The 19,133-nt window shown below is 51.5% G+C and overlaps 1 long non-coding RNA gene across 1 annotated transcript; it reads left to right on the forward strand.

The window, feature by feature from the left end:
• The first annotated feature begins 9,155 nt into the window (after positions 1 to 9,155).
• On the forward strand, positions 9,156 to 11,665 carry LOC309870687. Its single transcript, XR_014314742.1, has 3 exons — positions 9,156 to 9,260; positions 10,734 to 10,827; positions 11,504 to 11,665. It is a non-coding gene; the product is annotated as an uncharacterized lncRNA (long non-coding RNA).
• The last annotated feature ends 7,468 nt before the right edge of the window (positions 11,666 to 19,133 follow it).

Below are 19,133 nucleotides of genomic sequence, written 5' to 3' on the forward strand. Positions count from 1 at the left end.
AGCTAAGGGAGTGAAGAAGGCCCAGCAGGGGGAACTGACACCAACGGAAATACAATGCCAGCCACGACCATATACGAAATTTAAACATTTCTAGCAGCCAGGATGCCTGGGTGGCTCAGTGGGTCCTGGGATCCAGTCTCACGCCGGGCTCTTTGCTCAGCCTCTGTCTGCCTGCTCCCCCTGCTTGTGCTCGCTCTCTCTGATAAATTAGGAAGATCTTTAAAAAAAAAACTCTCTAGTAGCCACATGAGAAAAGTAAAAAGAACACCTGAAACCAATACAACACTGTATGTTAACCATACTGGAATTAAAAATTAGGAAAAAGATGGGGCGCCTGGGTGGCTCAGTGGTTTAAGCCTCTGCCTTCAGCTCAGGTCATGATCTCAGGGTCCTGGGATCGGGCCCCACATCGGGCTCTCTGTTTAGCGGGGGAGCCTGCTTTCCCCTCTCTCTCTCTGCCTGCCTCTCTGCCTACTTGTGATCTCTCTCTATCAAATAAATAAATAAAAATCTTTAAAAATTAGGAAAAAGAAAAACATTAAATTTAATAATAGAGTTTAACCCCCAATACCCCCAATGTTATCATTTCAACATATGATCATATAAAAATGATTAATGAGCTATTTTACTTGTTTTTTCATGCCAACTCTTTGAAGCCCAGAGTACATTTGATACTTAGAGCACGTCTCAGGTTAAACTGGCCACATTTCAAGTGGTCAATAACAACCGCTAGCTAATGGCTACTGTATTGGACAGCACAGGTCTAGAACCTCCTTCGAGTGCTTGACTGGTTCTTCTCCAGTTGAGTGACTAAAGAGCAAAGCGGGAAAAAGCTAGCTAGGCTCCGAAGGCCTCGTGTATCCTGGAGGCTATGGGGAGAACAGAAGAATTTAGAGAACACAGAAGATGGATCAAAAGATGGATTTAGGGGCGCCTGGGTGGCTCAGTGGGTTAAGCCGCCGCCTTCGGCTCAGGTCATGATCTCAGGGTCCTGGGATCGAGCCGCGCATCGGGCTTTCTGCTCGGCGGGGAGCCTGCTTCTTCCTCTCTCTCTGCCTATCTCTCTGCTTATTATCTCTCTCTGTCAAATAAATAAATAAAATCTTTTAAAAAAAAAGATGGATTTATCTAGAACATTCTGTCTCTTCTTAAACAAAGGCTTAGATGTGTTCACTGTTCACTCATTCACTGATCCTGTCCCTCACTCATTCTGCTCATTGACTTGACGAGTATTTCCTGAATGTCCATTTATTTCAAGCATGGTCCCGGGTTCCGGGGGTTACTCCAATGATTAATAGATGTTCCTGGCGGTGTAGACGCTCACAGTCCAATGAAGGAAACAGGTCAGTAAAAAGCTACAGTGAAGGAATATCCAGAAAGTTCCATGGGATCACATAGTAAGCAAGCAGTGTGTTCTCTTTGAGGGAGTCTGATGTTGAAGAGATTTCCTGCCATGGCAGGAAGGCTAGAAGGGATGAGCCAGGCAAGGGCGGGCTCGTGAGCAAAGGCAGAGAAGTAGAAAAGTACCGAGTGTGCAGTCAGTCGCGGGCAGCGGTCCGTAGCGGGGCTGTTGAGACTAGTCTCAAAAGCTGTACTGAGCCACAGAGACAGTGAACACAGCAGGTCAGTTTTTTTTTTTTTTTAAAGCAACACTGGGTTTTAAGAACAAAAATGTCAAAAACATTTTACATGATTAGCTTTCTTGAATTCTAAAACTTTGGGTGCATATTCAGCATTGCTCTTTAGGTGCTCTCAGTCAATGAGAACGGAGTGTTCCAGAGTTGGGTGACCAAGATTTGAGGCAGTTGCAGAAAGTCCCATTGGCCTTGGTTGGAAGCTGAGCCTGTCAAGCCCCAGCTCCGGGCTATGGTTCCCGAAAAGACTCATGGGGCAACCATAATATTTTCTGAAGGCTCCTTCCGCAATGTCTTGATCACCAACCAGAAGTGAATAAACCAGAGGATTTAAGGAGGAGGAAAGGACAGTCCAGGACCTTGACTTTTGTCCCCCCCCAGGGCAATGAACAGAATTAGTAACTCAGATTTCCACTAACTTTCATATAATTAATAATAATAATAATAAATAACATAGGATAGCTTTGCAAGTCCTTCCCAGATTTTTTAAAGCAGGGTCGGGAGTGGAGATGTTGGTGAATAAAGTGGAAATTTCTTTTTCTTCTATTTCCCTATCATTTCTGCTCTCCCCCAGCTGGGTTACTGTGGCTGCTGCCTGTCTCCCCTTGTCCCTCACCCTGACTTTCGAAAACACCCCTTCCACCCAGAAAGGAGAGGAGACAAAGGCAGATGGGGCTGGGTTAGAATGAATATGTTGGGGGGACTGTCATGATCGTTATATTTGCTCAGAAGTGAATGCAATGAAATGAAAGCCCCAAGGAAGGAACTGGATTATCAGCCGACCCCGCCTCCCCGGACAGTCAGGGAGGGAGAAGTCTGTACTGCACCTCTGCCCCCCCCCCGCCCCCCAGTTTTCTATTGCACGCCCCTGGATTTTCCCCTTCTCAGCAATTGTGTTCCTTTCTCAGGCCATTGTGACAAGTTAGCTCTAGCTTAGTGGCTTCAGTGATGCAAATTTATTATATCTCAGGGTTCTGTAGGTCAGAAGTGCCACCCGGGTCTGCCTGGGCTGCCCTCAGGGGTTCCTCTGGGCCGGGCTCCTTCCTGGAGGCCAGGAGAGAGCACCTGTTTCCTGAGCTTCCTACATCCCTTGCTTCTCGGCCCCGCTCCATCTGCAAAGCCACGGATTACGTCCGGCTGAGTCTTCTTCATGTCCCATCTCTCTGTTTTCTCTCTCCTGCTTCCCTCCCCCACTTTTAAGGACCCCTGGGACTACACGGACCCATCCAAATAATTCAGAATAATCTCCCTATTTTAAGATCACTTGATCAGCAACCCTTCCTTCTGCCTGCAAACAGGATTCCCCTTGGATATGTAATGCAGCGTGTTCACCAGTTCTAGGGGTTGGGACATGAACGAATTCTGGGGCCCGTTATCCAGTGGTGACTTCCCCAGGGCACTCGGTGAGTACCGTCCAGTGAAGGAATGAAGGCCCCTCCATGGCAGGCATTCCAGGACTCTTCCCTGTGGCAGACAGGCCTCAGAGAGGTGAACCAACTCACCCAAGCTCCCAGAGCCTCGGCTCTTGGAATCTGTGATCGTCAGAATGGACGAGTCTATCCTGTAGTAACACACGACCCCTCATCTGAGCGGCTCACAACAATAAAGGAATGAAGGAAAATACTGGAGACCGGGTCACTTAAACCACAGAAATTTCTTGTCCCCCAGTTCTGGAGGCTGGAACTTCCAGATCACCGGGCTAGCGGGGTTGCTTTCTCCTGAGGCCTCTCTCAGATTTGTAGGCGGCCATCTTCTCACAGGTTCTTACGTGGCCTTTGGTCTGTGTGAGCCTCACTGCTGTCTCTCCCTTTCCTTGTGAGGACAATAGTATTGGATTAGGACCCCACCTTATGACCTTTTTGACCTTAGTTATCTCCAAAAAGGCCCTATATCTAAATTCAGTCACACTGGAGGTCAGGGCTTTACTGAGTGACTTTTGAGGGAACACTAGTTGGTAATATCGACGTGTCCCTTCCTCTTGTGGAAGAATATCTTGGGGATGGGAAGTGGAACATTTTGCAGAAATATATATACTCTCCCCCTCCCCTGATTCTAACCCAGCCTCTCCACGCCAGAGTCCCAACAAGAAGCCCTTCCTCAGGGCTCTCCTGCAACAGATCACGTGCTCACTGAGGAGCGAGGCTCGCCTCCTTCCTCTTGGAAGCTTCCATGCTGCCTGCTTGGTGGCCTACACCTTGTCACACTCAGCGTCTTCCTCAGATGTGTGTACGTTATTGTTTCATTAGCATCCTTTGCCCATCATGGCCGCCACCCAGGGAACGTCAGCCTCAGGTCGGAGGCTGTGTAGAGAGCTCACCTGGATCATTCTAGTGAAGCCTGGCAGCAGTCTTGTGCTGAAGAGTGGCGGGGTCCCAGTTCTCAGTCACGGGACCAAATCGGGAAGGTTGAGTGACTTGCCTTGAGGACACACAGGTGAGAAGCCGAGTAGAGATTCCCCCCACAGTCCTGTCTGCCTCCAGGCCACACTCCATGCTACCCTGCCTCTCCCCCAGGCCACCCGCTAGTCTAGGAGAGTCTGGTCCCCTGGACGCCGCCTCCATGGCCCACCACGTCTGGCCTCACCCCTGGCTCCCCCACTCGTCCCACTCTCCTTGGCATTCCAGAACTCTCACACCTTCCTGACATTGTAGGTACAGCTAGCTCTGCTGGGGCTTCCTTCTCCCCTTGTTGCTTGGCCATTCTGGCCATTCCTCCAGACTAACTCGGCTCAGAAATTATTCTTCACTGCAGACCCATTAGGATGGCAACAATTTAAAAAACGGAAAATACCCGGAGTTGGCAAGGATGGGGAGAAACTAGAACCTTCGTGCTCTGCTGGTGGAAGCAGTGGAGGTTCTGTCTACAGAGACATTATACCACATGACCCAGCAATTCTCTTCCTAAGTAGATACTCTGAAGAACCGAAAGCTGGGGTGGGGGTGCCGGGGTGGCTCAGTCAGTGAAGTGTCTAACTCTTGATTGGGGCTCAGGTCATGATCTCAGGGTTGTGAGATTGAGCCCCATGCCAGGAGCCAGGCTGGGCATGGAGACTGCTTGAGATTCTCTCCCTGTCTCTCTGCCCCTTCCCTGCACTCACTCACTCCCCCCACCAAAAAAAAAGTTGGAAGCTGGGACTTACACAGATACGTTGATGTTCATTGCAACATTATTCTCGGGACTCAAAAGGTGGAAACTCCCCACACGTCCATGGGCGGATGAATGGTTACACCAGATGTGGTATATCCGTACATGGGAGTAATTTTCAGCCTTACAAAGGGATGAATTTCCGACACATGTTATAATATGGCTGAATCTCAGAAGCATATATGCTAACATATATACGGTATATGTATTAAATACACCAGACACAAAAGGACAAATATTATATGCTTCCACTTCGATGAAACACTTAGATTAGTCAAATCTATAAAGACAAGAAGTAGAGGGGCGCCTGGGTGGCTCAGTGGGTTAAGCCGCTGCCTTCGGCTCAGGTCATGATCTCAGAGTCCTGGGATCGAGTCCCGCATCGGGCTCTCTGCTCAGCAGAGAGCCTGCTTCCCTCTCGCTCTCTCTGCCTGCCTCTCCATCTACTTGTGATTTCTCTCTGTCAAATAAATAAATAAAATCTTTTAAAAAAAAAATAGACAAGAAGTAGAATAGAAGTTTCCAGAGGCTGGGGGAGGGAGCGATGGGGAACTGACGTTTAATGGGGACAGACTTTTTTTTTGGGAAGATGAGAAAGTTCTGGACGTGGCTGGTGGTTATGGCGGCACAACAGTGTGAATGTGCTTGATGCCACTGACTTGAACACGTGAAAATCGTTCAAGTGTAAATGTGATTTCATGTGAACGTTAGCAACATAATCACATGCAAGAAGGTGTTTCTGCGGGCTCGCCCAGGTGTCGGGGGGCTCTCTGCATCAGTATAATGTACTGTTTTGTTCTCTGCTTCTCTGCTGGCAGAGAGTCCTGCCGGGTCAGTGATGGTGTGTGGCCTAGTACCTGACATCATTAGGTTTCTGATACGTGTTTTATTTTAGTGCAAAAAGAAGCGAGTGACCCTCATCCTGGTGTATTTCTGGAAGCATCCACAGGCACAGTGTTCTCCCTAGGCGCTCCTCTGGGAGCCCGCGTGCATTGGGCAGCCCAGGAGCACAGCAGGTGCTCGCAGGGAGTATCCATCTCGCCTCTGTTTCTCCAAGAGCATCAGGCAAATTGGGACAGAGAGCCACGGGTCCTGGAGGGCCGCCGTTCTGGGAAGAGCCTCTTCCCAGGTCCTGGAGAGGCTGGTCCGCGTTCCAGCGGGAACGACCCAAACCCCGCTGTCCTTGCCTACAGAGGTCTGTGTGGCCGCTGGTGCCGCCTGGCAAAGAAGGCAGGCATTGCCCCGGAACCTGGAGGGCAGGGACATGAGCGCGCCCCCTGCAGGTGGCGGGGGTCAAATCTGCAAAGGCCTCCTATTCCAGGCGAAATGTGTATAAAGCACAGGAGTCCGTAAGCTTCAATGTCGTGATTCTGGGTGGACGACTTAATAGCCTCTCTTGTGCATGTCCCACCACTTATTTCCCTGGTCCTCTTGGTGGGCCATTTTGTTGGCTTCTCTTTTACTTCCCCTGCTACAGGAGGGGCTGCCCTGACCTTGGTACTTGGTATTCGTACCTGCTTAGAATCACATCTGGCTTAAAAGGAGTAGGGCACTGAAGGGTGAGCGCAGGCGTTGCCCCAGTGGCCGGAGGGCGGGGATGTGCCTGCCTTCGGGACAGCCTGGAAGAAGAGAGCCATGGGTCACCCCCTTGGCCACTCCCTTGGCGGCCCTGCCTTGTTCTTCCTTCTGCTCGGTTCTCCCGGTGGAAGATGGCCCCCGCAGTGGTCGCTAGGGCTACCCCACAGAAGGCAGCAGAAACGCACCGTCTCACAGTCCTGGGGACCAGAGGTCTGAAATCAACGCCGCTGAGGGCCGTGGTCCCTCTGAGACCTGCAGGTGCATCCTCCCTTGCCTCTTCCGGCTTCTGGAGTCTTCCTGGGGCTCCTACATGGCCCATGCATCACTCCCACCTCTGCCTCCCCGCTCACACGGCCTTCTCCCCAAGTCTGTGCCTCTCCTCTTCCTTTGTTTCTTAAATATTTTATTTATTATTTATTTGAGAAAGAGGGCATGAGCTGGGGAGGAGAGGGGAGCAGAGGAAGAGGGAGAAGCAGACTTCCTGGTGAACAGGGAGCTCGATCCCAAGACCCCAAGATCATGACCTGAGCCAAAGGCAGACGCTGAACTGACTGAGCCACCCAGACACCCTGTGTATCTCCTTTTCTTGAAAGGACTCCAGCTATATTGCATTAAGGGCCCACTGTACCCCAGTATGGTCTCATCTGAACTAATCATATCTGCAAAGACCCTATTCCCAAATAAGTTCATGTTCTGAGGTAGCTGGGGGTTAGGACTTCAACATATCTTTCTTGGGGACAAGATTTGAATAAACTCAGATTTATATGTCAGATCCCAACTGGGCGGGGACAGAATCTTGATAGGTGCAGGTCATGTGCCCAGTCCCATCCCTGACGCCTGTGGGATGGAACTGGATTGCCGACGCAGGACTGAGGAGACCAGTCCCCCACCCTGGGATGGAGAGAGATAGGTGGTGCCCAGACAAAGAGGAGGGGCCACTGGTGGTCACTGCAGACATTCTGGAATATCCATTTATTTTATTTAAAAAATTATTTTTTTATTTTTAATTTTTATTTTTAAATTTATTTTTAAGTTTTAATTTTTATTCTGATATAGTTAACATAGAGTGTTATATTAGTTTCAGGAGCACAATATCGTGATTCCGCATTTCCATGCATCCCCCGGTGCCCATCGGACAAGGGCTCCTTTATCCCCGTCCCATTTCCCCTGCCCTGACCCACCTCCCCTCGGGGAACCGTCTGTTTGTTCTCAGCAGTTAACAGTCTGTTTCTTGGCTTGTCTTTCTCCTTTATTCCCTTGGCTTGTTTGTTTTGTTTCTTCGGTTCCACATATGAGTGTAATCACACAGGATTTGTCTCTTTCTGGTTGATTTATTCTGTTTCGCACAGTATTCTCTAGCGCCATCCATGTTGTTGCAAGTGGTTAAGACTTTGTTCTTTTTATGGCTGAGTAATATTCCATTGAATATATATATCACGCCTTCTTTCTTTTTAGAATTTTTTAAAAAAGATTTTATTTACTTATATGATAGATAGAGATCACAAGTGGGCAGAGAGAGAGAGAGGAGGAAGCCAGCTCCCCGCCAAGCAGAGAGCCCGATGTGGAGCTCGATCTCAGGACCCTGGGACCACCACTGGGCCAAAGGCAGAGGCTTTAACCCACTAAGCCACCCAGCTGCCCCTATATCATACCTTCTTTAGTCACTCATCTGTCCATGGACACTTGGGTTGCTTCTATAATGTGGCTATTGTAAATAATGCTGTTATCAACATCGGGGTGCATGTATTCCTTTGCACTTGTGGGTTTTTTTTTTTTTATTTTTTGGGTAAAAAACCTCATAGTGCAATTACTGGATTATAGGGCAGCTCTATTTTCAACTTTTTGAGGAACCTCCACACTCTTTTCCACAGTGGCTGGACCAGTTTGCATTCCCACCAACAGTGCAAGGTTTTTAAAAATCACATCTCTTGACTATTTCCTTAGGCTTCCCTTTTAATGACTCACAAGCCCCTCTCCCTCCCCATGTGTTATTATTAAAAATGTCAAACACCTAGAAATATCGGAAGACTTTTTCAGTAAACATTCACAATCCGCCCCACCTCCTCCCCAAGTTCTACAATCACGGTTTACTGATTTGCCATTTCTTACAACTATTCACCTGCCCAGGATCATTTTTAGAGATCTTGATTTCTATTTCCCAGTTATCTCCTAGCTATTCTTAGTCAATTTACAGCTTTATCAGCAGCATTTGAAAGTGCTCGCAACAATTCTCTTCTAAGGTTCCTAAAGGAATACCTTTCCTGGACTGCGGCTTTCTGACACTGGTCACCGTCTGGGTAGCTTCTGCGAGCTCGCTCACGCATGTCGGGAAGTGGATGGGACTTGGCTAGGACCTCAGCTGGGATGGTTGGTGACAACACCTACTCTGTCCCATGGGCTCTTTACACAGGCTTTTGTGTGTGTGTATGTTGTGGGGGGCGGAGGTTCCCTTCTGCTCTGGAAGCTGGGTTCAAGAGTGAGCACTCCACGATTCAGGAAGAGACGGAATCTCTCATTAGCTGAACAGCAATAGAACCCAGACTCAAGGCGAAGGGACACAGACCCACGTCTCCGCGACAAGAGTACCAAAAAATTTTATGACCAAGTTTTAAAAGCACCTGCAGCGGTTTATGTTATTAAAGAGTTGGGAGTCGATTCGCAGATTGGAATGCTCTTGTCTCCCTTTGGTGCTGTTGAATACTTTTCATCCCTGCAGGAATCTGCCTTAGCCCCACCCCCACCTGTTTCCTGAAGGTTGAAATTCTCTTGCTTCCTGTCTCTACTGTGGCCCTGCAAGCAGGTGGAAGGCAAGACTGGTTTCATCGATATTCACTGCTCCTGAGGCCAGACGGAATGCCCCTTACAAGGCAGGCGCCCCGATAAATGAGTGCCGGACAAGCAAGTGTAAGTGAGAGGTTGAAGCGGGTAGAGAGAAGAGGAAGAGGGCTCAGGGCAGGCCAGGTCTCCAACGGAGGGGGCGGGGAGGGCTTCTAGCTGTGCAGGTGGGTGTCACCTCTTATTCAGCAATATCTGAATCGATGTTCCCCCAACGACCAGAAAATGCAAGGGCTTTTCCCTCTGCAGGGTCATAAGTATTTCTGTGGCTTAAAGATCCGAGCTGAGGGCAGTAATAAGTGATCTTTAGTGTCGTTCAGCAAACACAGATAACTGGGAGTATGTTCCTCCTCCAGGAAGCCTTCCTAAACAGGCATTTCAGAGACCAATGTGATCTCCACCCAATATGCCACACGACAAGTCAGACAGGCAGCTCAGTGGCTGACCCAGTGGCCTTTGGTTATATGTTTGGGCCTGGCTTTCCCTTGGTAAACGATTTGCGAGGCTTCTAGACAAAGCTAAAGCCAAAGAGTGAGGGGCTTTATGAGACCAGGCCCAGCCCCTTGAGCTATAGGGCCTCACGGCCACTGTTCAAGCGAGACATGGCCTAAGTCTTCCTTGTTAGACCTTGCTGTCTTTTTGTTGTTGTTGTTGTAGTTAAGATTTTTATTTATTTATTTTTGTCTTTGTGAGAGAGAGAGATGGAGATAGGGGACGAGCAGGGGGAGAAGCAGGCTCCCCACTGAGCAGAGAGCCCGATGCGGGGCTCGATCCCAGCACTCTGAGATCATGACCTGAGCTGAAGGCGGACACTTAAGGAACTGAGCCACCCAGGTGCCCTACATGTTGCTCTTGTAGCAAATCTCAGGAGACGGACGGTGAGCAGAGCTTCGTGGGCAAAGATGAAGGCTCTCCTTCCGCAGCCTGCCCAGGTGGCTGGTCTCTAGCTGGAGCTGCTCTGTAGGCAGTGGGCGGTTTTTACGCCCTGCTTCCCATGACCTGTTGGGGCTGATCTTGGAATACCCCAGGGTCTCGGCATGGCTTATGTCCACCCCATCTGTGGTTAGACTGTGATGGGTAGCATGCTGTGAAGCGCTTCTCCAGAGCAGAGATGGTCTGAACAAGTCACCTTGTTCAGTTTTTCTTAGGTTTCAGAGGTTAAAGGTTTGATGCTAAAAAAAGCAAAGGGGCTTCTTGGCTGCCCAATCCAAATGTCTTCCAGGTCCCTTCTGGGCCATGAAGTCCCCGGGACCCCTGTCTGTTGGAGACCCTCCGTGGTGGCCCCCAGGACCGCTGGCTCCTGCAGCCTCAGGAATGTCCCACATCCCTTGTCCCCTCCTGATTGAGTAGTTTGGTCCCTCCTACTTCTGCAAATTCTCAGTGCCTTGCCTCCCACGCCAGAGACTGCCTGTGATTTGGCCAAAAGCCAGCAGACCAAGGATGTTGACTTTCTGCTCTCCAAACAAAAGGTCCTCTAGTTACCAGGATCTGCCCTCATTAGCAGGCACAAGGGATTATTAACATTTTTTTTTCTTTTCACAGAATCATCAGCAAATCCTGCCAGATTTGAAGCCTCAGTAGTATTCCTCCTCTCCTTCCAGATGGACCCAGACCGGGCCGGGTTTCAGCAGCTAAGGTCTCAACTACCACAGCAGCCCCTGGCTTCTGCCTTCTTTTGGTTCTCTTCCATTCCTTCCTTCCCCAGAACTTTCTAGATCTTTCCATAAGTTGAGAGAGCCCCAGGCCCCTTCCTTAGTTTATTTTTTGACGTACTAAAAACCAAAGACATTTCAAGGTCGGGTTACAAGGTTATGATGCATTGTCCATGTTTGCTTTTCACAGTATTAATGCTTTATTTTCTTAAAAATGATGATTTTGAAAAATGATTTTATTTATTATTTGAGAGAAAGAGAGAGAGAGAGCATGAGCGGAGGGGAGAAGCAGAGGGAGAGGGAGAAGCAGACCCCTGCTGAGCAAGGAGCCAGACACGGGGCTCAATTCCAGGACCCTGGAGTCGTGACCTGAGCTGAAGGCAGACGCTTAATCGACTGAAGCCACCCAGGCGCCCAGTATTAATGCTTTAAATGTGAAAAATGTAATGCTTTCCAGTTGTGCTAGTTATAACTGTGGAATTAAAAAATAATATAGTATATTCCAAATGGTCTGACCCAGTGATAGGACACAGGTCCAAAGTAGTTTCATGACCATCCCCCGTTTTTTTACAGTACAACACGCATTTCTTTCTTTCTTTCTTTTTAAATTAACATACATTATTTTCTCCAGCTGCTCTCTCCCTTTTTTTCCCTTGCCAGTATGTCCTTTGAATGTTGACTCCTATTTGAAGATAGCCTTGAACGTCCGACTGTGGATTCCTTCACGAACTAGAAGCTGGGCTTTCCGGCCACCCACCAAGGCACAAAACAAGCTTCAGTGGCCGAGTGGCCAAGCTTCAGTGGCTTCAGCCTTCCTCAGGCCTCCTGTGTGCGCCTGCCCACCCTGTGTGCGCCTGCCCGCTCTGGGGAGCCTCAGGTCTTAAGGGAACACTTTGCTCTCTGGCTGTCTATGCCTAGAATGCCTGACCGCCTGCCCTTGACCGGATCCCATTCAGCCTCTAAGGTCTAAGACCATGTGTCTTCCCTTTCAGGAGTGTCCCCATGTGTGCCCCTCAGAAGGTTGAGGGACCCTCCTCCTGCTGCCTGTATCCTGTGCCGCTGACTTCTTACCATGACCTGCAGCACGGTGAGTCTGTGTCTGACCCCCGCCAGGGCTCTGTGAGCAGCTCCGAAGACAAGGGCCATGACTTGGTCAGGGCTGCGTCCCGGCTTCTAGCAGGGGCCCAGGGAAATGGATGAATGAGTGAAGGTTCCAGTGAATACATGTAAAAAGTGAATGAAATGCCACAGGGCTCTGTGCCTTATCAGTTCTCCGTTTGTTCTGACCTAGATGATTTTGTTTGAGTTGGTGGAGCGTGGTGAACTTGGGAGGAGGCCATAGTTCCGGCCCAAGGCCAAAGTCCTCTTCCTCTTTCCTGCCGGCCTGGGATTACGCTCACCTGCGTGTGACCAGAATGACCACCAGGTGGCGCTAAGTGCCCGTGGGGGACCGTCCCAATCCGCCTCTTCTGCAGGGCCCGGAGAGTCTGTTCCAACGTTCCAAGAGACTGAAGATTCTTCTAGGTTGTTTTCTTGGAGTACCCATGGGCTCACTCTAACATCCCAAATCTAGCCCATGGAGGAAAAGAAATTTTGTTAAAGATGTCTAAATTCAGCCGAAGGCAGAAACTAGTCCAACATTAGTCCACGTGTGCAGAGCACAGCCCGAGTTCAGGGCTGTATCAGCGGCACTGCTCCTGAACGGGTCCTCGGTCACCCCTGCTGCAGCCGCGAGGCCCCCCGAGAGGGCGTGGCCGGGCCCCTGGGCACACAGGAAGTCTGCCTTCACAGAACACACTAGAACCTAGGGCTACGACCCAGCACTACCTTGCTGGCTGGTCGTCAAGAGGCGAACAGGTATGGATGGTGGCCTGGTCTTCTCAGGGCGGGGAGGGGCCTGGATCACTCGGAGCAGCTCTCTAGGAGAACATCTTGTTGCTCCGGACCTGAGCTCGTGGCCCCATTTCTTCTGGTCAGTAACAACTCCTTCCCCGCAGACACTAGCCTCTTGCTGTCCCTGAGCTATGGTGGTGGTGGTGGGGGGAGGCTCCTTTCCAACTTGCTTCACCCTGGGGTCCTTCTGGAAGTGAAGGGGCCCTCAGAGGGCCCTGACTTTGCTTCCCGTCCTTGCTAAAACCATCCCGCACACCGATTTCTTTCTTTCTGGGACTCCTTGCACTTGCGGTAGCCGGGGTAGGTTTTGCGCTTGATCCTGGCTGCCCGTAGATGAACTCACTGCGACAGAGGATGACGATGAGAATTAGACTTGCAGCTGGACAGACAGGCTTCCCATTGATTAGCTCTGTGATCCCCCACCCCGTGCCCACCTGAACCTTCCCCCGCCCCCTCCACCTGGCCAGGCCCACAGCTTTGCCCTGCCCCAGAGACCCTGCTTGTATTGTAGTCCGTGGGAATGGCACCCACTTGGCACCCACTTGGGGGTCCTTGGACTGGGCTTTCCCCCACCTGCAGAGCTACTCAGCTTGCTAAGAAGACACTGCACAGTCGTGCTGCCCACAGAGAGGGTGCCAGCTCCTCCTGGATGGGAAGCCTCCTGGGGCATGGCGGCCACAGCCTCTCAGCTTCCAGCGGCAGAGTCCGTGCTTTTATCTGACAGCTGTATACACAGGGCATGGAGGGATCCTCGGCAGGCCTCTCCTTGGCCTGGACGGGATGTGTCACCAGCGGCTGATCCAGGTTGCTAAGTGGCCTTCTGGTCACACCCAGCCCGGTGCCCATGGTCAGGCCACTGCAGAAGGGACTGATGCCAGCTTGGCGTCCAGATTTAGTCTGGCCCCGGGGTTAACTCATGCCTGAGGGCAGGCCCCCTGAGATTCAGGGTCCCCTCCCCACTGCCACCTACTCTCTTCTCCTTTGGGCCCACGGCTGGCCATAGCTGCCACCACCTTCTCTCGTTCTGGAATTCCTGGGGCCAGGATGGCCTGGAGGCAATTCCTCGGGGCTCTTTCTCTGTTATTTCTCTGCCCTTAGATGTATCACCTCCCCCACCCTCCACCTTTCAATCAGTCCTACAGGGTGAGCAAGGAACCTCACAGACCAGGGGAGTGGTCCTCAGAGGGCCCTGACTTTGGCCTGGCCAGCAATCTACTCAGAAATTTTCTGAGCCCCTTCCCAGAAGTTTCCCAAATGCCAGTATACTTGGTACAGGCCTTTTAAGCCCCTTGAATTAGGACACATTGTTCCCACTCTGATAACAGATTGGAGCTTCTATAGGGCCGGCCTGGGTGCTCCAGCCCAAATGTGTTCCCTGGGAAAAGCTTCTGCACACAGCAGCCTCAACAGTGGTATTTGTGAAGTGAGTGGATACGGGAGTCAAGGCAGGACGGTTTGAGCATGTCCCCAGCCTAGAAGCCACGAAGTGTCTTGAAGCACAACTCAAGGGGTACCAGGGTCCCCGAGCGGGAGCCAGGGACTCTTATTAGAGGTTGTGGGTTCTCATTACAGACACTGTCTCCTTTTCCTGGTCCTTGCCGCTGCTTCTCTCTCTATTTCGCTTATCATTTGTTGATGCCACAAGGAAACAGAATTCTAAAATAAATTCCTCTCCCTTCCCCAACCCCCAAACTTCTGAAAAAGTTTTAAGCCTGGCATTACAAATTTTCTAAATACTGTTGCAAAATCCCAACAGCTTACACAGAGAGCGAAGTGCGGATCTGAAGAAAAATCTCCAATGAATTTTTATGTTTTCTGTGCCAGCGGCTGCATGATTCAAAGGGAGGTAGCAACTCGGTGTCCTTTCAGGCTTTACCTTTGGGGAGAGATTAGAAAAGTGGAAATCTTGAGCTGGATCAAAGGGAAGCTCTATTTCTATGTGGGCCACGGATGTTGCCCACAGCAGTGAGTTTTGGAGAGAAGCAGATGCTCAGTGGCTAGGGAATATTCTGGAACCTTCTAGATGTCTGTGCCTCTTCCCTTCTCTTTGGACATTGGTGTCTGGCATACAGTGGACATTCAGCACGCGTTTGTTGGATGAACTAATTTGATAGCGCAGGATTGTGAGTGTCTTCGCCTGGGGCAACAAGAAATTAGATAATTTTGTGCTGATTATCTCATGTAAGCCTCATCTGCAGTGTGTGACCCGAGCAGGGTTATTTTTATTGTAGATGTGAGATGGCTGAGTTCAGGAACCCCTCAGGGTCACAGGGCTGGCAGGGGAGTGAAGCTGATGTCATACCCGAGCCATCAGACTCCGGGGCGTGTGTTGCTGACCTGCTGACCCATGGTGAATGGATGGAACTCTGTTTCCTGACATATCACTGTCTGGCCTACGTTCTTGGGTGTATTTTTTTTTTTTAAGATTTTATTTACTTATTTGACAGACAGCGATCACAAGTAGGCAGAGGCAGACAGAGGGAGGGAGAAGCAGGCTCTCCGCGGAGCAGAAAGCCTGATGTGGGGCTCGATCCCAGGACTCTGGGATCATGACCTGAGCCGAAGGCAGAGTCTTTAACCCACTGAGCCACCCAGGTGCCCCTCTTGGGTGTATTTCTTATAGCACATTTTCCCAGCCCTCCTTCTAGAAGCCCTTTGCTGGGTCTGGCTGCCAGAAACTACCAGCAATGCCAGAAATGTCCTCCAGGTGTCGCTGCAGGGAGCCCAGGGGGTGGCGTTGGGGGCCTTGCGGCTGGGAAGGAGAGGGAACAGGGAGCAGGGCGCCTACACGCGCTGAAAGCCATCCCTGTGCAATCAAGAACATGTTTTCATCAATGAGAAGCAGACCTCTTGGGCCCAGGAGGAAACTGGTGCGGAGCGCTGGCTGGGCTCCCCTCGGAAGTTCGCCTTTGCTCGGTGGCCAGATGGGTTGGATGGGGGGCTCAGCCCTCAAACAAGTCATGTCCGCAGTGGCCTGGAAGCCGTCAATCCTGCTCCTGCCAGAGATGACCCCATTCCCCCAGGTGCCAACTGAGAGAAATGTGTCACTTGAGCCCAGGCCGGGGATGGGGTGGGTGGGGGTAGGGGAGCTGACTCCTCCCATTTTAGGGAACTTCTTAGAGTTCTGCATTAAATGACCATGGGTGTTTGTCAGTCAGTCCTTGGGGACAATAACAACCCAATCTGGCTTTCCATGGTATCTTGTCTAATATTTACCCCGATATAGGGCAGAATCAAAGAAGCGGCATCCTCAGATCTGGGTTTGGAGAGGGAACGCCCCATTTTTTAAAACGTTGATTTAGTTAAGTAGTCTTTGTATCCACCATGGGGCTTGAACTCTGGACTGAGCTCAAGAGTCACATGCTCCACGGTCTGCACCAGCCACGCGACACGGGAGCTCCTCATCTTACAAGGAATCCTGAGGCTTTTCCTCACGAAGGGAGCGGGGTGTCCCTTTTGGCCCTGGCTTCCACAGGGAGGCGAGGCTGGCTTCAGGCACCCCTCATTGATGGCAGAGGGGGGCCTCCGGGGCGGGGCCCTGCTAGCCGGCCTGTGCATTTTGGGGCTAAAAATAACTCACAAGCAGGGTGTTGTGGGTTGAATTGCCTTCCCCTCGGACTCACATGCTGAAGTCCCAACCCCCAGGCGTCTGTGGACAGGACCCTGTCTGGAAACAGGGTCATTCACTGCCGATGTAATTAGTGAAGATGAGGCCCCACAGGAGGAGATGGGCCCCTAAACCAGTAGGACTGGTGTCCTTGTGGAAAGGGACCATCTGAAGGAGCCGAGTCTGCTGAAGCCACGATCTCAGACATCTAGCCTCCAGAGCTGGGAGACCATCAATCTGTTGTTCAAACCACTCACTTTGAGGCACCTCGCTGCATTGGCCCCAGGAACCAACCCTCAGGGAGAGCATCTGGAGGACAAATGGACACCAGCTGTCCCTGGGATGAGTCCACACCTCTCGTCCCTGTTGGCCTAACCTTGCCCTCTGGGCTCAGGGATAGAAGAGAAACACCTGCCACTTTTAGGAAGTTTCCATTGAGGACCGACATGCCTGTATGAGAAGTTAGCCTAGACGGAGGGGGAGTTCTCAGATTCTTGAACCCAAACGTTTCTGTATTTGGCAGTAGAGCAATCATCTTTTTTTCCCTACAAAAGGAAACTTCAAGGCCCAAACTCCTTATCTTATAGGAAAAGGGTGCTCAGGGGAGCCCTGGATGTGCACCCCTTCTCCCAAGGTTGTGCTTTAATAAAGGGCAAACCCCACGTCAGAGTCGAGTGCCCCTGACCCCGGAGCCGGGCTGGAATGTAGTGCAGTACTTTTCTCTTCCTTTTCAAACAGGATGGGTTCTGGACCCCAAGGATAGACCGTGGTACAGAAGAGGTTTACGGTGTGACTGAGGCCCTGGGCTCTGGGCAGGCTCTGTCCCAGAGCAGCCAGGCGATGGGATGGGGGCACCCACGGCTGAGTCTTGAGGGATGGATTGACTGGCTCTGCCCCGATTGGGTGGGCATGCTGGGCTCTCCCAGCAGAGGGCGCAGCATGAGCAAAGGCCCTGGGTCTAACCATAGTTCCTGCGCAGGGGAGCTGTAAGAAATTCAGTGTTTCTGGAGTTCTGGGAGCCGGCTAGGGTGGGGGCGGGGAGACGGGCCGGATGAGGGGTGCTCACAAGCCATGCTAGGGAGGGTGGACCGCGTCTTTGGGGTCACGGATAGAGGGAGGGTGTCATTGATTGTTTACCCCAGGACACCTTGGAGAGTGAAGAGGGGCTTAAAAATAATGATCAGGAGTTAATTGCTCTGAGGCAAGCGTGAACCACGACCGTGGCAGACCCCCTGTCACGGCGAGCCCCTGAAGTGTTCGAAGCCAGGAGTGACACAGTCCTGTCTGCACTTTGGAAAGGTCGCTGGCTGTGCAGCCCAGACGGCTCAGCGTCGTTCATCGGCAAAGGTAAGACGGGCGCGACATAAAGAACTCAGGCAGCAAAAAAGAGAACATCGCGGCGAGGGAGTCTCCCCCGGCCCTGTCAGAAGCAATCCCTGGCCTGGGCAGGAGTGTCTTGTTCCAGAGGGAAGGTGACTGTAAGAGCAGGTGTGTCCGTGTCTCCCCTTTGGCACAGTGGTTGCCCTTGGTCCTACCCTTGGCTTTTAATCAACAGGCCACGGACGTCATCCTGCCTCAGTGCCAACAGAGCTGCTTCCGTCTCTTTGAAATGCTCCGTGGATCCAGCATACCGCATTCGACCCGTGCCCTGTGGATGGACGTGGAGGAGGTTTCCGATTTTGTGCTGTTGTAAACGATGCTGGGACTCGGGTCCTCGTACAGAGCAACGTGTGCCGAGAATGAACCGCCCGTGATGGGATCACTGAGTCCGAGGGCGTAGATGCATTTATGATTTTAATGGATGTTGCCAAATCGTCCCTCACCGGAGGGGAGCTCATCCCGTGCACACATCCCGGGGCCCGAGGACGCGAACTGCAGCGAGAACGGGTTGAGTCCCCGGCGACTGGGCGCGGTGGGTCGTCTGAAGGGAGGTGGGGAGTGTGACCGGATGATTGTTGCAAGTGCGAGGGAGAGACATGAGGGTCTCATGTGCGGCGGTCATGGTGGGGGTGGCGGGAAGCAGTGGTTCGGGGAAACACATGAAGAGGTAAGAGTCCCCCGACCCAGGTGATAGAGGGGTGTGCGAGGACAACTTCTGCTTCTCTACCTGGTGTGACTGGGAGGTGCAGGGGAGGGAGGTCGCTTCAGAGCAGCTGAGGGCATCCAGGTGGAAACGTCCAGAAGAAGTTGGATGCATGGGCCGGAGGCTAGGGAAGAACCCTAGGGCAAGCCCCAGTAGGGCTGATGGGACAGTCTGGGCCAGCGTGCCCGGGGACCCAGCATCTGAGGGAAGAGCGAGCCAGGGGCCCGGATGCAGTGGCTGCAGGAGGGCCTCCCTCTGGGCCCCCACTCGGCACTTGTAGGTCGTGAGAAGAAAGGCCTCCCTGACTGTTGCTGTCTGGGTCCCTCCCTGTCTCATCTTATGCAGGCCCTGGTCAGGGAGCCTGGGGCTCTGCCCTATGTAAGGGGTGGGCTGCAGGAGAGGCTCATGGATGGAGGAAAGGGGCACAAGGAATATTCTGGAGGCCCAAGACATCAACTCCCGAATCTGGAGGCAACAGGTCTGGCAAGGCAGGGACTCGAAAGTGTCCATTAGAGCAATTAGGAGATCACGAGTGCCCTTAGCGGAGCTGGTTTCAAGCAGAGGCTGGGATTCTTTGAACCCATAATAGAAAGTCAGCGTGTTTACTCATTGGTTGTATCCTAGCAACAGCGTGTTCTCAACCGGGCTAAGTGTTCTAGAAAGCAAGACCAAATTATACAAGAACACAGCGTTCTAGAATGTCTGCA

The sequence above is a fragment of the Mustela nivalis genome, assembly GCF_964662115.1.
Source record: "Mustela nivalis genome assembly, chromosome: 8".
Lineage (NCBI taxonomy): Eukaryota > Metazoa > Chordata > Mammalia > Carnivora > Mustelidae > Mustela > Mustela nivalis.